Consider the following 22,068-nt stretch of genomic DNA (forward strand, 5'->3'; position numbering starts at 1 on the left):
AATTTTCCTGTCTGAACAGGAGATTATAATAAATACAAATCAAGTGATAACAATGAAAAATGAATGAACTATGAGGAAATGAAGAATACAGCTGTGAGAGGTAAAAAAGCAGTTACTATGATATACACATTTTACTGGTTTGTTCAACAAACAAAAGGGAAGGACCAGGTGTTTTTTACAAGCCAGGAGGTTTTCTTTTTGAGTACAAGATTGATATGAAGCTTGCAGATATAACAGGCAAATGAAGAATTACATGAATTATCCAAAGCCAATGACTTTCAGTTATTCTTGAAAATAATATCAGTTTAAAAATATTTTAATTAACTTAAGCTTGGATTTAAAATATATAGGCCCACAAAATTTTACTTTTATGTTATTCATAGAGTCATATAGCTACAATAAATTAACAAAAGGTAATATCTAAGATAATTCATGTCAGTGTTGGATAAATACTCAGGAAAAGGATAGCAAGGGTTCACTTTGTCATTTAGAGGTTGTGTGATCATGCCTGTCAGAAATAAATACATACATACATACATACATACATACATACACATATCTATACATATATATATATATAAACCCCCACCCTGCTAAAAACATTCAGACTATCTCCCCAACTGAAATTGAATCAAAATAGGGATAAAGAAAAGCTCTTTTAACAGCATATAGGTATGCTGCACAAGAGATTCAAATAGGAAATGAAGCTGTAATATCCAGAATTGAATTGGCAAAGATTCAGTTCTGTCGTAAGGATTAATTTTCATTTTTTGGACATGAATCAAATTTTAACTGATGACAGTTAGGAAAAACCTGCCTATATGACCACTTTATATTCCAGTCTGGTATGCTTCAGGATTTCTTGCTCTTTCCTCAGAAGAAAACAATTGGGATTGAAGATAGGCTGCTGGAGGCAGGATACTGCCTCTTAGTAAGCACAACCATAGCATGATCTGTTTATCCAAAGCATGCACAGATTTTGTGCATTCCAGTATGATAGGTCTTTTTAGGACTACACAATGAGCAAATACCAGTAGCAGAAAAGAATTCACCACTTAAAACCAAAAGAGGCCCCATGTGACTGAGTGCTGCCTTTCTGTGGTTGCACTCCTGTGGATCAGTGAGAAGTAGTGGACTAGCTCTGGCACACTCCATGCTTCTGCTATATTCTCCTTTCACCCCCTTTTGCAGCTTTGGCAAAATTGGCTCAGCAGTATTTCAGGCTGACTGAGATCATTCCTGTCTCGCTGGTTGGTGGATGCTGACCAGTCTCTACCTCACACTGCTGCTGTCACCTGGACCACACTGCAGGCAGGACCAGGGCATTGGGCTCTGCCTGGACTTCTGCTTCCATATGATCCTGGTGGCTTTCTTTGCATCAGCAGTCAGAAAGGGAAGATTGCTTCTGGGTCATTCATGTGTTCCTAATTTGTCAGTTGTGAGCTTATGCCATTTTGAAGGTGAAAAATGTGCAGGGACTGATTGTGTATGTGATGAAGAAATTCCATTGAGTCTGAGTATGTGTGGATTACATGGGTATTTTGGAAACATTAGTGGCATAGCCTATGGAATCTGCATACCTGTAATAATGGTAACAAGCCCACAATCTCTGTTGACATTAAGTGATTAACACTTTTAGTAATAATACAAAGCATTGTGAACTGTGGAAACAATCAGCTATTAATTACATTTTGTATTCTAGAGACTTGCCACAGCTAGGTTAACAAAGAATGACTGCATGGCCAAGCCAAGAGGCTCCACAACACAGCTGTGTGCAGCTGGTGGTGCTGACACACCACTGGCAGAGCCACTGCGAGGTGTCAGAGCCACCTCAGGGGAAAATTTGAAGTAGGAGAAAAATATGCCCTGAGTAGTCTATCATTCCCCCTGTGGCTTGGCTCTTGTAAGTTCTGGGGGGGAAAATAAGCAGACAGCACAAATTATGGGAGACATGTAGATTAGGCAAGTGTACTCCAAGGGCTGCACACACCTGTGGTAGCATATATCCTTTTTAATTATGGGTTTTCCTGGCTCTCTGTTGGTCTTAGAGACCTTAAACTCAGAACTTTGTTCACTACTCTGTCTTACTGATGTGTCCAGTTATTTGTGAGTAAATTCTCGAGTTTTAAAAATGCATTTTTCTCTGCACTGTATTTTTTATTTTAAATGTAGACTTAGATCGATATAGTTGCTAGTGAAGAGTTCTTGCCAGGAGTTAAATTATCACTAATTCCCTAATTGTAACATGGATATAAATTTTGTGTGCTTGCCTGCTTATAAGAGCAATTTCTCTTTGAAAGACTCACTATGGAGAAAGCCAAAATTAAGCAGATTTTTAAAGAAAGGCCTGAAATTCTTTCAGAAAATGTAAACTAAATATTTAACTAGGCTTCTATAATTTATTAAATGTAGTGCCAAAGAGAAAATGTTTTGGGCACTGCTAAAATATTTCACTGTTTATAGTGTAAATCAACATTGGCGAAATCACGAAGTCCAAACGCAAGGTATGAGACATCTTTAATTCTCTGCTGCCATCTTGTGACTGCTCCTGTGACCTGCTGGTCTATAACAAAATCGAGATTTTTTTTCCAAGGGAAGTACACCTGTAGTGAGGTCGAGGAACATCTCTTGGAAGAATTTGTAGTTCCAGTTTGGAAGACTGCATAGGGAAGAGTGAGAACTTCAGTTAAGACAACACCATGGTATTGAATTGCTTTAAGTATTTTCTTTCTTTGCCTTCAGTTTTGACCAAATTGTGCATGTTCATGGTGAATGAAGAAATAATGTTTTTGTAGAAAGTGCGTGGAGCTGAATTTTTAGCACCTGCAGCAGGCCTGGTATGTTGCACTCTGTGCAACAAGAGTAAATAAAAGATTACCACAACAATCTTTTGCATATTCCACTGGGTGCAGCAAAGTAAAAGTAAATACACTGTCACTTACAGGTGCTCAGAAAGCACAGCAGGCTGGAGACTGATGAGGGGTGTCAGACAGAGGAAATTAAGCTCTTGAACCTGTATATACCATGATGTTCCTGCTTTCTCACAGCGTGTTTGACAAATTCTAACAGCATAACCTGTTTTTTTTGAACTGCAGTGAGCTAGTGGTGAGATACATGGCTCATATACCATCTGTAGCTACATTCTTTTCTGAACCCACTTTGTGGTTAGAAGGCAAAGCCATGTGGTAAGAAAACTGAGTTGGGTGCTATTTATTAAGTCCTCATGGCCATAAAACCTTTCCTTCACCCTGTACCATTCCCCAGGGAGCTCTGCACACTTCCTGCATTCTGTACCTTAGAGATACCTCAATAACTCACTGAAAGGTGACATGCAAGTTGCAGCCATCTCCAGAATCCAAACCTCTCTGCATGTGCCCCTGCAGTTCCCTACATCTTTGTCTGAATAAGGCTGTGCTGTGTCTGGATGTGCTGCACCTGGGAAGAACTGGTGAGCTTCTACCTTTGCTGCTTCCCTAACAGCTTGAACTTGCAGTATGAAAGCTGGCCTGTGTTTGACTTATTCAGTGGAACTGCTGGTTTTAGAAAAATAAATAAAATCATATATGGATGCTTTTTGGTTGTGGGCCTTTCTGACTAATTCAGTCACCGAAACAGGGCAACCTTGGTTAAAATAATTACTTGTTAAAGTGATATATCTTTTATCAACCATAAGGTTTCAAATAAATTGTGGATTTTCTAACGTATTTTGATGTGTTTTTCTGCAAGGAATGTTTAAATTTATTTCCGTTTTTAGGGATCACAGACATTAGTGATACTGCCTAAGAGCTGGCTACATACTCATAGTTAAGTTTGAAAACACTCAGGAAAAAGACCTGATTTGTCTGAGGTCATGCAGTTATTTCAGTATCACTGTTTGCATTCTTTTGACTTTGCAAAATAAAAGTCTTTTTTTTTAAATTACCTTTTCTTTCAAGTTTTCTAAAAGTTTTCAATACTTGCAATACTGACCTGTGACTCATTTAACAGAGGAGGTTGCTCTGCTTTTACTGCTCTCTCAAGTTAAAAACTTGTCAAGATTTGTCTCCCATTTCTGCTTGTGTTTGCCTTTCCATAAAACTTACTTCCATAACCTGAAATTTTCTTGAAGTCTTCTATTGCTGCTTACTCCAGCTGTGTCCTTCATAGTGCAGAGTATAGGCAGTGTATGTACTTTTCACCTTTCTGAAGTAATTTTCTAAAGTCAGTTACCACTTTCCTTTCTCTTTTGCTGCCTTATTCCTGCTTAATTTATGCTCCCTTTGCTATATCAGTTTGCAAGAGGCAAACACTGTTATTTTTTCCTACTCCATACAATCCATCAAGCACTATCTCCTCTGCCCAGATTCAGAGGGGTCAGCAAATGAATACTTTTTGGTGAGATTTCCATCTTCTGCTCAATGATATTTAAAATGAGAGAGGTGATGGCCTCAGCATTAGGGTTAGGAAGAAGAATATGTGAATATACATGAAATCCAAGATCTTTTCTCTGATGAGAAAATTACCAAATACAAATGCTTATACAGAAAACATGTAGATAGAGCAATGCTCTATGAGTGAGTTCTTCCCTGGTTTAGTTTATGTAGCCTAAATACAGCATAGGTGGATCATAGGTAATGGAACAATGTTTCCATAACTCATTTCTAAGCAGTGTTTGCTATCCTGCATGTGTGTAAGAAAAAAGACAAGATGAGCTTTCAGGCACATGACGATTCTTGGGGTGTCCTGCACAGGGCCGGGAGTTGGACTCGAAGGTCCTGATGGCTCCCTCCCAACTCAGGATATTCTATGATTTTGCAAGAGCAGAAACCAGGCAGCATGTATGAAAATTCAGGGTTTTTTGTAGGTCCTTGAACATACAAAATGTCAAGACTATGCCAAACATTTCTCATCCCTTTGAGAGAGCTAGTTTCTTAACCTGCTTTCAATATGCTCAGTTGCTGTACAGCTGTTCATCACAGCCAGCCAAGATCAGGGTGAACATTCACTCAGCTATGCCCATTGGAAATACTCTCTCCCCCAAATGTATGGCTATTTGCTTATGCTAGAAGGTATTGACCTCAGGAGGAATCTTGTCAGCATTTGCTGCACAACTGGATTAATCTAAACAGCTGATGAAACTGGTTTGCACTAGCAGGGCCAAGGTTGCCAGAAGCATTTTAACAAATCTACCCAAGATCCCTTCCAGGAGCAGAGCCTTTAGGACAGTGCTGGCTGTGCAAACAGCTGGGGTAGAATGGTTAAACAGACATGTGAGATCTTGCAAAGAATGTCTGTCCTAACCTGAGATGCTGCAAAAACAAAAACTAGTCACAAGAGCAACACCAAATAAGGATAGAGGCCAAATCAAGGCTTTGTCTCTCATTTGATTAACATGGATGGAGTTTTCAACTAGAATTCTCTGCTGATGTCCAAATATTCTCTAACATCACAATGGAGACTTGTCCCTTATGAAAAATTCTTTAATGCCCCTAAGATTACCTAGACTACCTGAGTGTCAGGTATTGTAACCCAAGTAACCTTTTCTGCTTCATCATTTCAGAAGACAAAACAAAGGGAGAAAAAGCAAATAAAATCAATATATATTTAGTAAAAAATATTTTCTATTGAAGCTCACAAATGCAGCTGTTAGGTTTCAGGCATTATTTCAAGTAGCAATGTGTATATCTCTTACCCTTTCCTCTCAGTAGGGAAATGAAAAACTAAAACCCAACCATTCCTTTTACCTCTTTCCACCCCCATCTCCTTAGTCAAGTATCTAACTCAATTATTGCATCCATATTTTCAGAATTGTGGTATTACAGCCTTCTCTGGGCTGTCTTTTGCCTTTTCCCCCCCAAATATATTACCTCCTGTATATTGTGCTGTCTTCTTTCCCACCATATTATTGGAATGTTGTATGCCTCATGTGCTGGATGAGGATGTTATCTGATTCCATGATTATAAATGACTTAACAGATTTAGATTAATGCCAGATTTAATATAATGCCACCTCTACAGCTGTGTTTCAAGCATGTGAACACAGAATGGCCTCATCTGGGCTGGTTTTGACTGCCATGGTGCTTCATCCTCCGCAGTGTAAGGATCCTGTGGCCTGCCTGTGAAGACAGGATCAAAGAAAAAGCATCAAAGACAGGAAAATATAATCTATGAAGCAATAAAAATCAGTAAGCTTCACCGTGAATCCCTCCACCCCCTTGTTTACACACCTCCTGATAGCCAGGAACATCCTGCTAGATAAGATGTTTTTATGTTATCTCAAATTTATATTGCATTAGACAGCAAAGTAACATGGTCTGATGTGTTTTTACATGGTCTGATGTGTTTTGCTAAGGATATATTCACTGCTTATTAACTGGATAAAACCTGATATTAGCTTGGCTTTGTTTAATTTCTAATGTTATTTACTCTGTGATAACTGACTAACCTCAGTTAACATTGTGGATTGTTTGCCCTGTAATGACCAGATATTCCATTACATTATGTAAATTATTTGCATAGTGATCAGGATTTAATGTTATTGGTAATTAGAATTATTTGCTGCTGGTAATGCTGTATAAATGATCTGTCATTAATTACAGGGCACACCTTACCAGGAGCTCTAATGAGGAAAGCTGCAGTTTAATGCCACTGAACTATTGGTCTCCTCTGGGCCATTGTTTTACATCACAGGGAAGTGGGGTTTTTTTTGTATTTATTTATCAGTTATTGACCATTACCTTAAAGACCTGGGACTTTGTAAATGCCTTTATTCCTTGATGTAAGATATCACCAGACTTTGAATCACAATAATTAAAGCATGTGGCTGATAAAACTTGACAGGTTTTCACACTTGCAGTTTTAAACCATATTAGAAGTTCCTTCTCTTGAGAAGAAAGAAGTTCCATAATCCACACCTCTCCCAGTGGTATTGATAGAGCCAAGGTCCCATCTTCACCAAAGGGAAATTAAAAAGACAAAGGCTGATGAGGCAGAGCATCTTTTTCAGGAAAAGACACTGCCAATGGGAAGCTCTTTCTTCTTCTGCAAAAAGCCAAATGAGAAATGTTATTGCTCACTTTTATTAGGAACCACTTTGATTTACTGTATATTCTTCTCGCAACAAACTACTAGTAAACTAGTTAGTGCAAAGACTAATAACAGTAGACTCAGCCTCATTCCTACCCCTATTTAGACTTTGCCATGCCTAGCAGAGGATCCCATACTCTTGGAAAGCCAAGTGTCCATTTAAAGCTGGGTGTCAGAAGACAGAGCTCTGAGCCCTGCAGTGATGAGACAGTGTGTAAGAGCAGTGTCCACACTGCAAGTGTGTAGTGACCATTGCTGTGTATAGAAAACAGAACAGAACCATTAATTGCCAGGATCTTCAAGGTAGGAATTAAAGGTCAGATTCCCAAAATCAGGATTTAAAGTACATTTCTATATCCTGGAGCTCCATGCACCTCAGCAGACCATGAACAGGTATGTTGAAGTCATATGAGAAGTCTGAGGAAGACTTTGGCGTGCCCACAGTAAATGTAAGGCCTGAATGTTTTGTCTTCTCAGGCTCTGAAGTTACTTAAAATCACACCTATCTGATTAACTAATGTTAGATGATAGAGTTATTCCCAAATGAGACCTTCTAAAATAAAACTCATGCCTAAGAAAGAGCCTTTCCCATAACTTAACTGCAAAGCATTTAGTGTAAATACTTTTCCTGAGTATCTGAAAGAGCTAGACCTGTACATGAAAATGCAAATATTTGTTACAACACTTCCTGTAATTTTTGTGGAATAAAGAACTATTTACTTATATAATGATTCATTCAAATTTCAATGCCTGCTTATCATGCTAAAAAATTTGAATAGTCTGAAAGAAATATTTGTACTGAGAAGCTTTATTTAAAATCAAAAGGAAAATATCTGGAACCTACTGAACCAGCAAATGTATGCTAAGGAAGATCAATGTGAATAAGATATGTCTTTTAATATTTTACTAAGGGAAAAAACAGCATCAATAATGTTTTTTTTAAAATTTTGACCCTCTGTAATGGTCTTGACTTTGCCTGGTAAAGTTAAACTAAAAACACAATCAATTGTACAAGGGAGAAATGGATAATAGAGGAATATGAATAGGAAATTAATAGATATAAAAGTATAATTGAGGATTGATTGATGCAAATAAATATAGAATATGAATGACTTTGATGAGCTTTTCTCATGAAACCTGTGTGCTTCATAAAAGCTCAACTATTAAAGTGAGTAAAAAATTTGGAAGACAAATGTTCTTGCCTTTTTAATAAATAATGGCAAAAAGAAAAGGGTGAATAAATTTCAAAGTATTTGGAATCATTTGCAGCAGTCTATACCCTTTGTAAGATACCTACTGACAGGATTAAGCAGGCAAACAGTGAGATGTGCACACAGCAATATATTGGAAACATGGGAAGTATTCAAAATACAGTAGCTGCCTTTTTTGTGAAGCCAAAAAAAAGTAAGTGAACAGTTTGTCCACTAACGTGCTTTTTTCACATAAGAACATTATGTTTCTGCAAGTTTTTTGATAGACATGGACCAATTGCCCTGTAATAACAAGAAACTGAGGAAATATATTCTATGAGTTCTGTGAGCATTTTGTTAAAGTAGCTGCAAATGACTTTTTCTATAAATGTAGGGATGGATGTGGTTTGCATTTTAGTTCATTTCATTTCACTTATTTTTTCATCAACAAACAAAACCACAGAAGAGTACATTTTTAAATTTAGACCTTTTTTTCCTTACAGTGATTCACACAAATGCATTTCACTTTAGGTTAGAATAGTGACATCTATCAGACAGTGCTTTCACCTAAAAACTCTGGAATCCCACAGTCATGGGCACTAGGCAGGTGCAATGGGTAGCAACAGATCTGCTGCAGATCAGCTGTACAAGAAAACCAAAGGGACAGGTACATTTTAAAAGACTCAGACATTAGTTTTATCAGTGTCTGTGACTTCTTCCCCCCCAACTTGGTCAGTTAATGAGATTGGGAAATGCCTTTGTGGAATCCTCCGAGTCTTTGCACATAGGCAGAAAAAATAGCAGGAGGCATAAAAAGGACATTGGAGAGGAGGAGTTCTTATAGATCTTATAGTTTCTTGAAGTTTTTCAGAATGTATTTAATGTGAGACAACAGTCCCTTCCAAAAGCTAGGCTAGTGAGAGTTTACTAGCAGGAATTTGTATACAAAAAGCATATGAGAGGAAAGAGCTTTATGGTCTGGAGGGGAGGGACAATGAAGGACAGCCGTCTGTGCTGTATCCACCACATCCCAGACCTCTCCTGATCCTCCTGGCAGGGGAGGATCAGTCTTTGTGCAAACTGGGCCATGATGATTCTTCCTTCTGAAAGCCTTCAGACACTCTTTTGCTCATTCTCCCTAAAGAATCTAGAGGATTTCTAGCCATTCCTTTCTTCTTCAGGCTGAACAGACCAGTTGATTTGTAACTACTAGATTGATGCCACATTGCAGAGACTAAGAAACTGCCTCAGCAGAGGGAATGGAATTATATATACATATCTACTAAAATACAGCCTGTAAAGAAACTTATATAACACAAAAATAAGAGCAAGAAAATCCTGACAAAATTCCTGCATAATCATTCTTTAATTTGCTAAATAAGAAAAAATTATTAAATTATTTGCAAGTACAGGCATGTGTGTATGTTATAAAGCATATAGCACTCCCCTAAAAGTTTGATCCTGAGCAATACTGATTGACCAAACTTTGCTTGGCCTTCAACTGAGAAGTGAAAAAAAAAAGGTAACATCTTAGTGTTATTTGTAATACTACCTCAGTGCCTCCCTAATCCACAACAGAAGCATTAATCACCTTGTCTTTGTCATGGCAGCAGGGCAGTTTGCAGTCTTTCTGGGTACTTGATTTATGAACAGCTGATGGCCATTGAACTGCAGCAATCCACCTAACAGTACTTCCTCCTGCTTTGAGTATAAATGTTACAGAGCACCAACACTTTATTCCGTCTAATGTATACAAGGTTAAATTTGTAAGCTCCTTAATTTTTGCCTCTCTTTCCTCTGGTTTTCATGTCTTGCTTTTTCCTTCTCCATCACAAAAAGCATTGTTGATCTCAGACCTGCAGCTCACCACCTTGCTCCAGTCTGTGCTTCGCTGTGCTCAAGAGCAGGATCAGCACTCAGACCTTCAACGACTGTCAAGGTGAGCTCCTGCTTCAGCTGAGGAAGAAATGGCATGGTCCTCCAGCCTATTGTCCTTCACCTCTCTGTATGTTTCCACTTGTCCCATGAGTTTCATATGAAATTTGTAGTTTTGAGGTCTAGTGCAGATCCTTTTGGGCATTAGTGCCCAATATGGGCAAACTACATAGTTTCTTTGGAAGGAAAAAGGAAGGAGCCTAGATTTGTATTTTGTTCTTTTGCAGATCCCTATGAGGTGGGACACAGCTAGAGCTATAGTTTAATAACACCTGGGAATTCAGAGAGAGCCCCCTGCTCAGCCCCAGGAGGCAGAGCATGTGTCCTCAGTCCAAGAACATCAGGCTGCAGTCTCAGCAGCGGGTGGAGGGAAGTGTCTCCTTACCTGTGTGTACCTCTGGTGGTACAACAGCTGTGGAAATCACACACTTCATTAATGTGCTTACTCTGGGTGTCATTTCTGTTGTGGTCTGCCCTCCAGGGAGACTGCCCATTTTTGATGAAATATCAGTGTCCTCCCTTTTGTGATATTGTCTCATTTGTTAGGCCTCCTCTGAGCTCTGGTCTGCAATTTTTAAAAGCCAAGGGTGTGTCCAAATTTCTATTAATTACAAGACTGACAGAGCAGAGGTTGCTGCATTTGGAAGTGCTTATGAGGGTATTGCTTTGTAAACTCTGCATTTCTATTCGCTGTTGCCTGTAACAAAGCACTTTTTGTTGGTTAATAATGCCTAGAAAATAATGGTTAAATTTAAAGCCTCTCCAGTTCTGTAGAATGCATTAACAAAAAGAAAAGAAAAAGGCAATCACTAAAAAAGCTTAGGTTTTTAGTGCTTTATCTCACGTCTCTTGGTAAGAGACTGAGGGATGTATTCACAAATATTTGAAGAGTGGCTCGAAGAGATAGTGCTGCCCTACAGGAACTCCTGGCATCAAAGGGTATCTCTCAAGGCATAATGGGATGAAATTAGGCAATAAAGCTAACCAGATAAGTAGTCTTTCATCCTGGAAGTACATTCCAAATGTTACACAAATGAAATAGCAATTGCAATCATTTTTGGGGGAGGATTCCTTCCAGCGCAGATCTGCCAGGTGTGGGCAGGGGCAGAAGAAGGCAGGGGAGGCTGGCAGCGCCTTGTCCTGGCCAGCGCAGCGTGGGCTCCCACTGTGCCCTCTGCCACGCCAGAGCAGGGGGAGCTGTGCTCCATGGGCTTCAGTCCCCATGGAGCCCTTCTGGAGCCCCTGTAAAGCTGAGCTGAACCAAAGTGCCATTACAGGGCTAACACTGGTGGAAAAATCCCTCGGGTAGGACCAGAAACAGGGCTTGGTCCAGGTACCTCCATGAAGCCCATGGCCTGGAGCCCGTGTGCCTCCATGGAAGCCCATCCCTGCCTCCCTGGGCATCCTGCCAGCGGCGGGGAGAGCCGGGGAGGGGGCACGGTCCCCGTGCCATGCCCTGGCAGGCACCGTGGGGACACAGTGAGTGACAGCGTGTATTCATTTGGGCTGGAACCACAAGTGCTGGGAACAAATTACTCGCCCATTTCTACCAAGTGAGTTTGGGAGGAAAGGTGGGATGCAGCAGAGGCATGTCAGGTCGTGAGGCTGCAAGAGTGGGAGTTGTACTAGTTTGCTTTACCTTCTTTGATTTGCCGTTATTTTTAAATAGAGCTTGTATTATCATAATGATTAATTTAAAATGCCTGAAAATGTAAAGAATAAAAGATTTGTGGTAACCAGAAAAGCACTGCACCTCCCCCTTCCCCACAAGATGGAGCTCGCAGCTCAGGAGCGGAGATGATGTTCTTTGTGTCGCCGAAAAATTAAACGGCTTTACTCTCACCCTTTTCTAATTTTTATCTTTTGCTAATATAATGCAGATTGGTTTTATACATTATTTATGGAACCCAGAACTAGTATAGGGAATGCTGTCACTCATTTTAATGATTTAGATATGTTTTTTATTATTATTATATTGTATAGGCTTTGGAAAACCTTCATTTGGATCCCATTTAGAACACAGGAAGTTGCCCAAAGCTTGGATGTGAACCTTAATTTACTGAAATCCTTGTAAGGCTGAGAATATTTACTGCTGGCATTTATTGCTCCTGTGAGAGTTAGAGCGAGAGAGAGAGTTCAGGGAAGAGAAAGAATAAAGGAAAGACAACAGTAACTTCAGCCAAAAAAGCAAAGAACATATGTTGGAGTTGTGCTCAGCTACGCGCATGCAGAGCAGGGTTATCTGCCTCTGAGCTGCTCTGCTGGGACAGGAGGTGCCTTACTGCTTCACAGATTCAGGAGAACCCTACCAGGGCTTGTCCTTTGAGGAACTGAATCTGCTTTTCCTAAAGCTTCTCTTTATGAAGTCAGGTTCACAAGCGATTTGGACACTCAGTTTGATGTACCCCATAAAGGACAGGGTCCTTTTTCTGCTGCAAAAGTCCCTTTGGACTTCCCACTGTGCTCTGCAGATAAAAACCACAGGGATTTTAGCTGTGCAGCGTTGCAGGAGTTCCAGGGGTGCCCAAGGCACCCAAGGCATGACCCCAAGCCGTCCTTGGCTGGAGACGAGGGAGAGTTGCAAAGCCACCACTGTCTTGCAGGGGGTGGATGGAGAATGTGACCCAGCAATCAGCAGTCATGGAGGCAGGGAAAGATCTCTTAATTTTCTTCCTCTTTCCAGTTACTTTGTGCCTGCACAATAATAAATAAGCCTATTCAAGCTTGGTTGTTACAACTTACAGAGAAAAAATATTCCTAGGATGGGTCAGTCTTTGTTCAGGTTATGAGTGCAGGTGATTTCAGCAGTCTCCAGCTTTTCAGAAAATCAGAGTTCTGCACTTCAGGAGAAAGAACAGGTGCCTCAGTAAATCCCACAGCATTTTTTAGTTTAAAGAACAGCAGAATAAAATAATTAATTCTTTTTAAAGGTATTTGCTTTATGCTCCCCTGTTCCTCCAGCCCTCTTTCATTCAGCTTCTTAACCTGCCTTTCAGCTGGTTTCTCTGGTGGCTTGTTTGTCCTGCACCACGACAGCTAAAACAGCTAATAAAGCAGCTGGCAGGAGGGTGAATGAAGGGACTTTGCCAGTTACTGCCCCTATTGTGGAAAAAAAACCTCAGCAGTAAAAATTTTATATGTCTACCTTGAAATTTCCTCAAAAACCTGTATGTTATGGAGAGTTCTTAAATGAAAACATTGTTTTGTGAATCTCTAAAGAAATGCAATTTATTTTCTGAAGAGCAGCTTAATTTAAAAGATTGCCCGTTTAAATGAAATGCCCACAACTGTTTGTTACTATTATTACTGAAACAGCTTTTGATGATATACTGTCATTATTTTGAATTTAGTTATGCTTTGTTAGTATTTATTACTGGCAGTGTGAAAGGATCAAGGTGCTCAACAAGGCATACCAGTGTGTGGTGAGGAGACAGCTTTTCTCCAGGAGCTCACAGCCAGAGTTTAGTCCTGCAAGGAGGCAGGATGGAGTGAGCAGCTGGGAGATGGTGAAGGCAGACAAAGTCAGTCTATGGAAAGCTGACCCCCTCTTAAAGTCTCTATACTGCCTACAATAGCTGGGTGGGGCCCAGAGACACGAGGTTATTGCCAAATAATCAAATAATAGTTCAGCTAGAGAGTATGATTCAAAGAGCAAGTACATAAAATTGGAAGATCTGTGTTCATATCTAGATGCTTACTGTATAATTTAATCTTAGCACCAGATTGCTCCTGCATAAACATCTAACATCTCCTCAGTAAAGGCCTCCTGAAGAGCCTTGAGAGACATGCAGGTAGTTCAGATATGCAATGTCTGCTCACAGAATTAGGAAAAGGGAAATGAAGGGAAGGAATGTGCAATTGCTAACAGAGCTGGAAGGTTAGGGATCATTCTTTATCTCTTGTGTGAGTGAGAGGGCACCCATCATGAACAAACTGCTAGGCACAGTTGTTCATTTTTACATTAAGATGTAATTTCACATTAATTTAAAGGACTCCAGTGCAAGATGTGGTGGCATGGTTTAATTCTTCATAAACTCGTAAGAATTGCAATTTTGAGAAGATATTTAAGTGTTGGAATAGATAAGGAAATTGTTAAAATTAAATCATTAGAACTGTTTAGAATAAGTTGGACAAATATCTGCCAGGAATGACATAGATATGGTTGATTCTTCCTTGAGGCAGAGAAATAGACAGGATGACCTATTTACTCTGTTTTCAAGGACTTGTGTGCAACTAGCTGCAGGTGCTTAAGAAGAAGGTGTTAAACAAGAAGTTTGTAGAAATCATTAAATTATGCAAAATCCAACATACATAGTATCTAAAATTTCAAAGGAAATTGACCTTTTAAGGAAGTATATAGAATACAGCATGAGGAATGCTCAGAAACAGCATCCAAGAAAGCTCTGCTGTCTAACATTATCAAATAAAATAAATCATTCCAGCAAGGGGCATTTTGTATTTTTAGTTCCAGATTCAAATGTTTGCCTAAAAATAGAAATTATCTTTTTTTTCTCCTCTTTGTGTCATCATAGTGTTGCCATTAAGAATATAGCCAGCAGCTACTTTCATTAAGAGAAGCCTGTGATCTCAGCTGCAGGAAGAACAATGGAAACATGCTGTTCTTCTCAGAATGCCTCTGATATAAGCTTCTTCTGCTCTGCTTTTTCATCATAAGCTCTCTGCTCACCAGCCCTGCACGCCTCAAAGCGGCCAGGGAAGAGCAGGGTAAGTAAGACTGGAATCCTGGCTGCCTCTGTCCCTTGCCGTGGGCTGGGGCTGTGCTGGTGGTGTCTGCAGGCTGAGCTGCAGGGTGACCAGGCTGCTGCTCTGCATTGCTGGTGCCATGGGCTGGCTCACAGCCTGCAGACTGCATTCCTTGGCATCTTTCCTAGGAAGGCACTCAGCCTCTACCTCATACCATATGCTACAAAGGTAGCTGGGACTGATGGGCAGCCTGAGTGTTTCATTTTTGGACACTGGGAGCTCAGCTATAACCAATCCCATACCCATAAATATGCCCTCAGAGAGCCAGGGCAGGGAGTCTGGTGGGCTTCATTCTGACTCTGGTTATTTCATCAGAGTATAGATGCAACTTCATACCAGAAGTCACTTCCATTAAGGAAAAAGCAACCATTTTGAATGAGAAGTTTTTCACAGTGTCCATGAAATTTTCTACAGAAAAAATTCTAAAAACAATGTTTAAGGAGGGGAAACAGTTGTTAATCCTACAACACTATGATAGAGGATAGGACACAGTCTTTCACAGCTTTAAGTACTTCCAGAGTATAAAGAATCTTCTATTTTACTGAGATCAGAGGAATAGAGCATTACTTTTATTCAAGATAACCTTTTAAATGAAAATTAACTCTCAAACTGACTGCCCTGGTTTGTTTATTAAACCTTAAAAATGCATAGCTATTTTGTGATTTCCCTGCTTACAAGGTGGGTTTATCTGGCAAGGCTGTGACCTGCTATTTTTTTGAGGTCTTCATTGACTGCTTGATGGACCTTTGAGTTGACACTGTTTTACTTCAGGATATCAACTGCTAGAATGACATTGTCTTGTTGGCTTCATTTGATAAATTCTTGCAGGTAGGATTCAATTGAATGTGTATCAAGCAGTGTACAGTGACCTGATTATTTATCTTGTCAAATGGAGTCCTTGAACATAACTATCAAGCTGCCATTGACACTGGAATATGACCAACTCTGTATTAAACTGTCCAGCTGTGATGTGAAGAGTGTACCAATTATTTGTTTAAGAAGCATAACACAGAGTGCTGAGGATGTTTGACAGGCTTCAGAGCCTGTATAGCAATAACTACTGCCTCAGTAGCCTTTTTGAGGATGGCCCAATATCAAAATTTCACAACACTGCTCTAGAAGGTCATGATTATATCATATTTAAAACAAATTCATGGAACATGCCCACAATTGTTGGGTTTTAGTTTTTAATTATTTCATCAGCTATTCATCCAGTGTAGCAGGGTTAACTAATGAAATTTCTAGATCTTGCCCAGCATTCATCAGGCTTCTTTAACACAGTCATGGTACCACTGCAACTTGAAGGGATCTGCTATTGGTGCAGCATATTGCAGTTTGATCTGTCAGGCAGCTGAACGCCGCCCAGCTGCTTTCTCACCCTCCTCCAGTGAGATCTGGAGAGACCTGGAAAAAGGGTACAGCTCATGGGCTGAGATAATGACAGTTTAGTAGCATAGAAAGGCAGGGGAAAAATAGTAATAATGATAAAGGGATATACAAAACAAGCTCTGCACAATGCAATTGCTCACCACTCACTGACCACTGCCCACCCAGGCCCCTAGCAGTTGCCCACAGCCAACTTCCTCCTGGTTCCTATGATGCCTATGATATGGTATATCCCTTGGGTTCACTGGGGTCAGCTGTCCTCTCTGTGTCCCCTCCAGCTCCAGGCCCCTGCACCCTCCTCACTGACAGGTGAGAAGTCACTGACTTGGTGTAGACAGCAGTCATTAACAACTAAAACATCAGTGTGATATCAATATTATTGTCGTCCTAAATCTGAAACACAGCAAAATACCTGCTAAGAGACCTTTCAGTCATTAATTAACACAGCACAATACCAGCTAAGAGACCTTTCAGTCATTTAGCCAGTGAGACTGGTGCAAAAAATATGCTAGTACTGGAGACTTGACATGACCTCCCAGAGCTGAATCCCTATCATATTTAGCAGACTGTTTTGGTGAAGACCAGCTGTAAAGGAGGATGATGACCAGGTACATTGATGAAGTAGCTCCACTTAAGAGTTAACTGTTGACCTGACCCTCTTTGCATCCTGCATATTTACAACAATTAGATAAAACAATAATTGCAATCTATTTTTATAAAGTACAGCTTGTGCACAAGTTTTTGACTAATTTTAACTGCATGGAGAGTTGAGAGAGTCTGTAGTTTTAACATTATTCAGGTCAAAGAACAGATGTTAAATTTCTTTAAATAACCAGTTTAATTTTAGCCCAAATTAACAGATTTGTTTATTAATGCTCAGAACACTCAACCTGTTTTTAAAGGATGGGAATCGTAAGATTGGAGAGGTGCGCTCGTTTTTTGTCCATAATAAAAATGGTAAATCTATGCTCTAGAAGCAAGAGAGAAGTGTCCCGAAACCCTAAATAGGGTTGTGACCAAGGCTGAGGACCTGTTAACTTTGTGAGCAGTTGGGGCAAGTGAGCGTTTTTCAAGGAGATTCTTGGAGTTGAGACATTTTACAAAGGATTTGCTGTGAATTGGGCTCAATGCAGGGAGTCCCTGCAGCTGTGCATTGTCTCTTCTCCATCCTCCTTCCTCTGACAGGCAGCCCAAGAGCAGGGGAGCTGCACATCCCTCCAGTGCCACACTTCATCCCTGTGGTACCTCCACAGATTGTTTTCTGCTTATCCTTTAAGTACTCTGGACATCATAAACTGGTGTGTGACCCCAGGTTATGAAACCACACTTCATTTTAGACACAAGAATCAGCTTTGAGAGGTCCCTTATGTTTGGAGAAAATCTAAGCATCAAAAAGTGCTTATCAAAGTCTGTGATTCCTGGTATTCATGGGAATTAATTGGCTGTGTGAAATTTGAGAATTATGCAGGTTCACTGCTAGAAGTAAGTCACAATTAGCACCAAGTGCTTTTACCACTAAAAAAGCCCCATGGATTAGGCCTTTCAGAAGAAAGAAAACCTGCTTCTGAACTTTTTGCTGCAGTTGGATACTCAGTCATAGAATAGTCTCCATACTGCCAGTACATTTACAATGTAAACGCTTTCTTTTCAAGGTCAGGGTTTTAAAGCACTAGACTGCTATTGAAACTGCAGGGGCAGAGCCTGAACAATTCTACTGGTTTTCTAAAAATAAGGAGCTTTATAGCTAAACTGCAGGATGTATTTTAAAAGAGTCTCAACATTTTTCTTTTTACTGCTACTTGTATCCCATCTCTACCAATTTTTACTGCTTTACACAAAGGCACATTTATCGCAAGGCATGGCATAAAATCAACACTCTTCCATTCTAGCAGTTAAGCCCCATCTTATAATGTTTGTGATGTGCCACAATATTCAAATGCATTAAAACAAAACCTGACCCACCAGAGAGACTATGGATTTATAAATAAAATGACAGAAAGGGAGAATGCCTACTTTGCTAGTTCAGACTTCTTAGCTGCAATTCCTCTTTTGAATTTTGCATTAAAAATGTCATATTTTCATTTAAAACCTGCACCCCTCAAATACCTCATGAAATACTGCAAGACAGTGTGTATGAGGCAATCAGTTCTTTCATTATAAATGCTTAATTCTAATCAATCAGGGCTTAGAATTCCCAAACCTTTGGAGCTCTTTTGTTTAGCTTTTGCAGTGCTTGAAAATATTTCTTGAACAAAGGATAAAATGCTTTTTCTTGTTATTGGAAAAGATTTGCTGCTAAAATACTTAGGACTAATCCCCTTAAAATACTGAGGACTAATTTCTGGTCAGTTTGTAGCTAGGTGTGCTGACAGAAAAGCAGTGAGGTCTTGGCACCCACATAAGGTTACCAAAAGATTGCCCAGGGTTGTAAGTAGCAGATCACATACCTGCTCAAATCCATACTTTCCTTGAGGCTGTGACAAATGGTCATGTGCTTTCAAGTGTGGAGGACAGCTCAGGGTGCACTTGGCTGTCCTTGCTTCAGATTTCAGGGCGAGCTAATGTGCCTGCAGCCCAGCTGATTTCCCTGGCCCAGCTGCTAAGCACTGTCCCACTGTAAAGGCCAGCTAGTGAATTTAAGTGCCACGAGTCTTTCTTTCCTGGTTGTCACTGGACCAAGAAAAGCAGATGATGGTGAAAACCCACCCACATGAATAACAAAGACTCATTTCTCATTTTCTTTTGCAAGAGTTTCTCTTTGGCTTTTAGTACTACATTTAAAGCTGAAATACCTAACCTCTCTTTTATAGACATCTGAAGACCTTGTTCTTCAATTCCAAGCAAATCCAATACTGATGATGTGTTATTTGTCTTTAGCTCTTTAGCAAATGTGGTAAAAGGATAGGTTTTACATACCAGCTCTTTTTTTTTTTTTTATTCTTGTCATTTAATAAAAAATAGGGATACATATGGAGATATTATACAGAAGTTTTTTGAAGTAAGACAAGGTGTAGCAATTGAATTGTCTCAGTCCAAGTATGTATTAGCTGAATTTGGGTACTGGAGTGCAAAACTTCATTTTCATTTTCTAAACATTTTCAGTTGCATCTGTATCTTTCTTAGTTGCTTCTGTTAAAATATACAAAAAATATAATGGGAAAACTCTATCAATCCTTTTAAAAATAGCAGAATTGTAGTTGACAAAATTGGTACAACAATTAGGACAAGACTCAACTAGGAAATATTTCCATTCTTTAGCATATAGAAACTTACATATGGTTTGCTATCACTGCTGCCCAGTGCCACAGCCAACATCTCAGTCTGTGCAAAGAAACAGGAGGACAGTCAGTGGGTGGGCTCGAAGCAGGAAACAGAAGGAGGGAGAGGGAGTGAGCGGGGGAGAGACTGTGTGCATATGTCCCGAGGAGTTGGGTAGTTAGAGCATCCGTTAGGGAGATGAAGAACCAAGATTCATACTCTTCTCTATGTTCCACAGAATGTGCCTAAATTCAGCTCTACCAGATCCCCCATGGGCAAGTTATTTGATTATTCTATACTTTCCAAATGTGGCTTCTTAGAGATATTTTATTATGAATAAATAAAAGATATCCCTTGGAGCAGAAGTATTCTGTTTATGTTAATTAACAGTATGCTGTATATTCTGCCTCTCTTAGTTCCTGTGCTAACTCCATCAAGTGAACAGCAGCAGTGGGACAGCCGGAAAATTTAATCCTAAACTGATCCAGGGGATGGAAGATGTTGATTAAAGTTTGGGCTGTGAGCAGGAGCAGAGCATGGCTGGAGGATGTGTCTCACTCCTTGGGATCCCACTGGAGGAGCACTCCTGATCTGAGCCAAGTGCCCAAATCCAGGCGCCTCAGCCCCTGTATCTCCCAGCGCTGCTCTCCTCCTCTGAACTGCAATTGTATGTGGCAAAGCAGCTCTCTCTTCTCCCACAAGTGCTTTCTGCTCATACAGGTTCCTAAATCAGAAAAGGAGATGGTATTAGATGGTAATCATCTATGAGCAAGATATTTCAGTAAGTTACTTTGAGGATTTATTCATAGCATTTACTGAAATCAGGGGGAAATGCTCATCTAGAGTCTGCTGCAAGTCAGTCCTTAGGATTTTCAATGGGAAAGGAATGTCTGGGCATCATCTGTGTTATAAAATTTTATTTTTGATACCTCCATAGATTTTATGGTTTTGCAAAAACATGTTGCAAACATTGAATTTATTGCTTATAGTTCATCCAGGAAATGTGTCATAGTACAAGATGGACTGAACATAAAAAATGGTTAACAAGTATACAGCCGTGGTCTGTAAAACTGTTTAATAGATCAATAAATAATTCTAGTGATAGCATATTGAATTTCAATAGTCAGTGAAGACCCACAGTTTCAAAATGCTGAATTTTGCTTTTCTAATGACTAAGTCTGTGTCACTTTACCATAAATACTCAACATTAGCAATTATCATCAAGGCCCTATTTAACAAGTTTCTAATTTTAAGAAATGTGATTTACTGCAGTGAATTGTTGATATGATACCTATTCTTTATTCCTTGATGAGTTTAACCCGTAAGTTGATTATATAAGTAAAAATGTCTGCAGGGACTTTTTTCAGTAAGTCTAAGGAATAGGATGGGGGAATAAAGCAGTGTTTTTATACTCTGGCGATACAGAACTGTAGGTTCCCCAATGTTTGAATTAACTGACATCCAGAAAGCTGGCAACATCCAGTCTTTAGGGAGAAGCTCAGCTCTCCTAACTTGCTTGGGTAAAATGATTTGTTCTAGGACCTTTGCTGTGGTTATTCAGGGTTTACATGGGGACACCTTCAATACTGCAATGGTGAAAGCTGTAGCCACCCTTGGCCACCCTTGCCACGCTCCCATCTCAGAGATCTGAGACACCAGATGATGAATGGGAGGAGTCAGACACTGAAGATATATTCTCAAAGGGACAGAAGACTTCCATACCTGACTGGAAATCACAGGCAGCTTTCCAGGAAACAAGAGTCCGAAAAAGTAAAGCATTTCAAAGCGCTCATTTTAGAAGAAGTTCATTGAAAATATTAAAACCAGATCACTGCGAATCAATTTATATAACAAAAATACTGAATAAAATATGTAAAAAGCAGCATAATTTTATACATGTACTAGAAAGAAACCTAACACCAAAAGAACATAAAATCCAGTAATAGTTAGCTAGTCAATTTGGCCTAAGTCTTGTCTAAGACTGTTAAGATATGAGGAAGTGAGGGCCTCTTTTCCCTGAAGGTGAGGATCTTCAACTGCAGAGGACTGCTGCTGTAATGCATGTAAATCTTCATTATCTAGTCATTAGCACTTTATTATACAAACATTAATACAGGCTGCATTGTTACAAATAAGGCAAATGTATGTATTTCCAGGCAGAGTAGATCTACAGGCATTGATGTGTATTCTGGGATTAGCTAAACCAGCCTGATTTCAAACTGTGGTCAGCACTACTTGCACTATTCCTTTTTTTCACCTTCATTTTTTCTTTTTTTTTTTTTTTTTTTTTTTTTTAGCTCTTCTGACCTAACTTTGGCAAATCGACTTACTTTTTAAAACACTCTATAAGAAAGTCTTATAAAATGTGCAAGCATCTATTAGCATTGCTACATCTCCTCAGGCATACTCTTTCTTTTTTAAGCTGATGTTTGTATCGCACCCAGTCTAATAGAGTTTTGGTTTCCCAGGT

The sequence above is a fragment of the Taeniopygia guttata genome, chromosome 4 (genome assembly GCF_048771995.1).
Source record: "Taeniopygia guttata chromosome 4, bTaeGut7.mat, whole genome shotgun sequence".
Taxonomy (NCBI): domain Eukaryota; kingdom Metazoa; phylum Chordata; class Aves; order Passeriformes; family Estrildidae; genus Taeniopygia; species Taeniopygia guttata.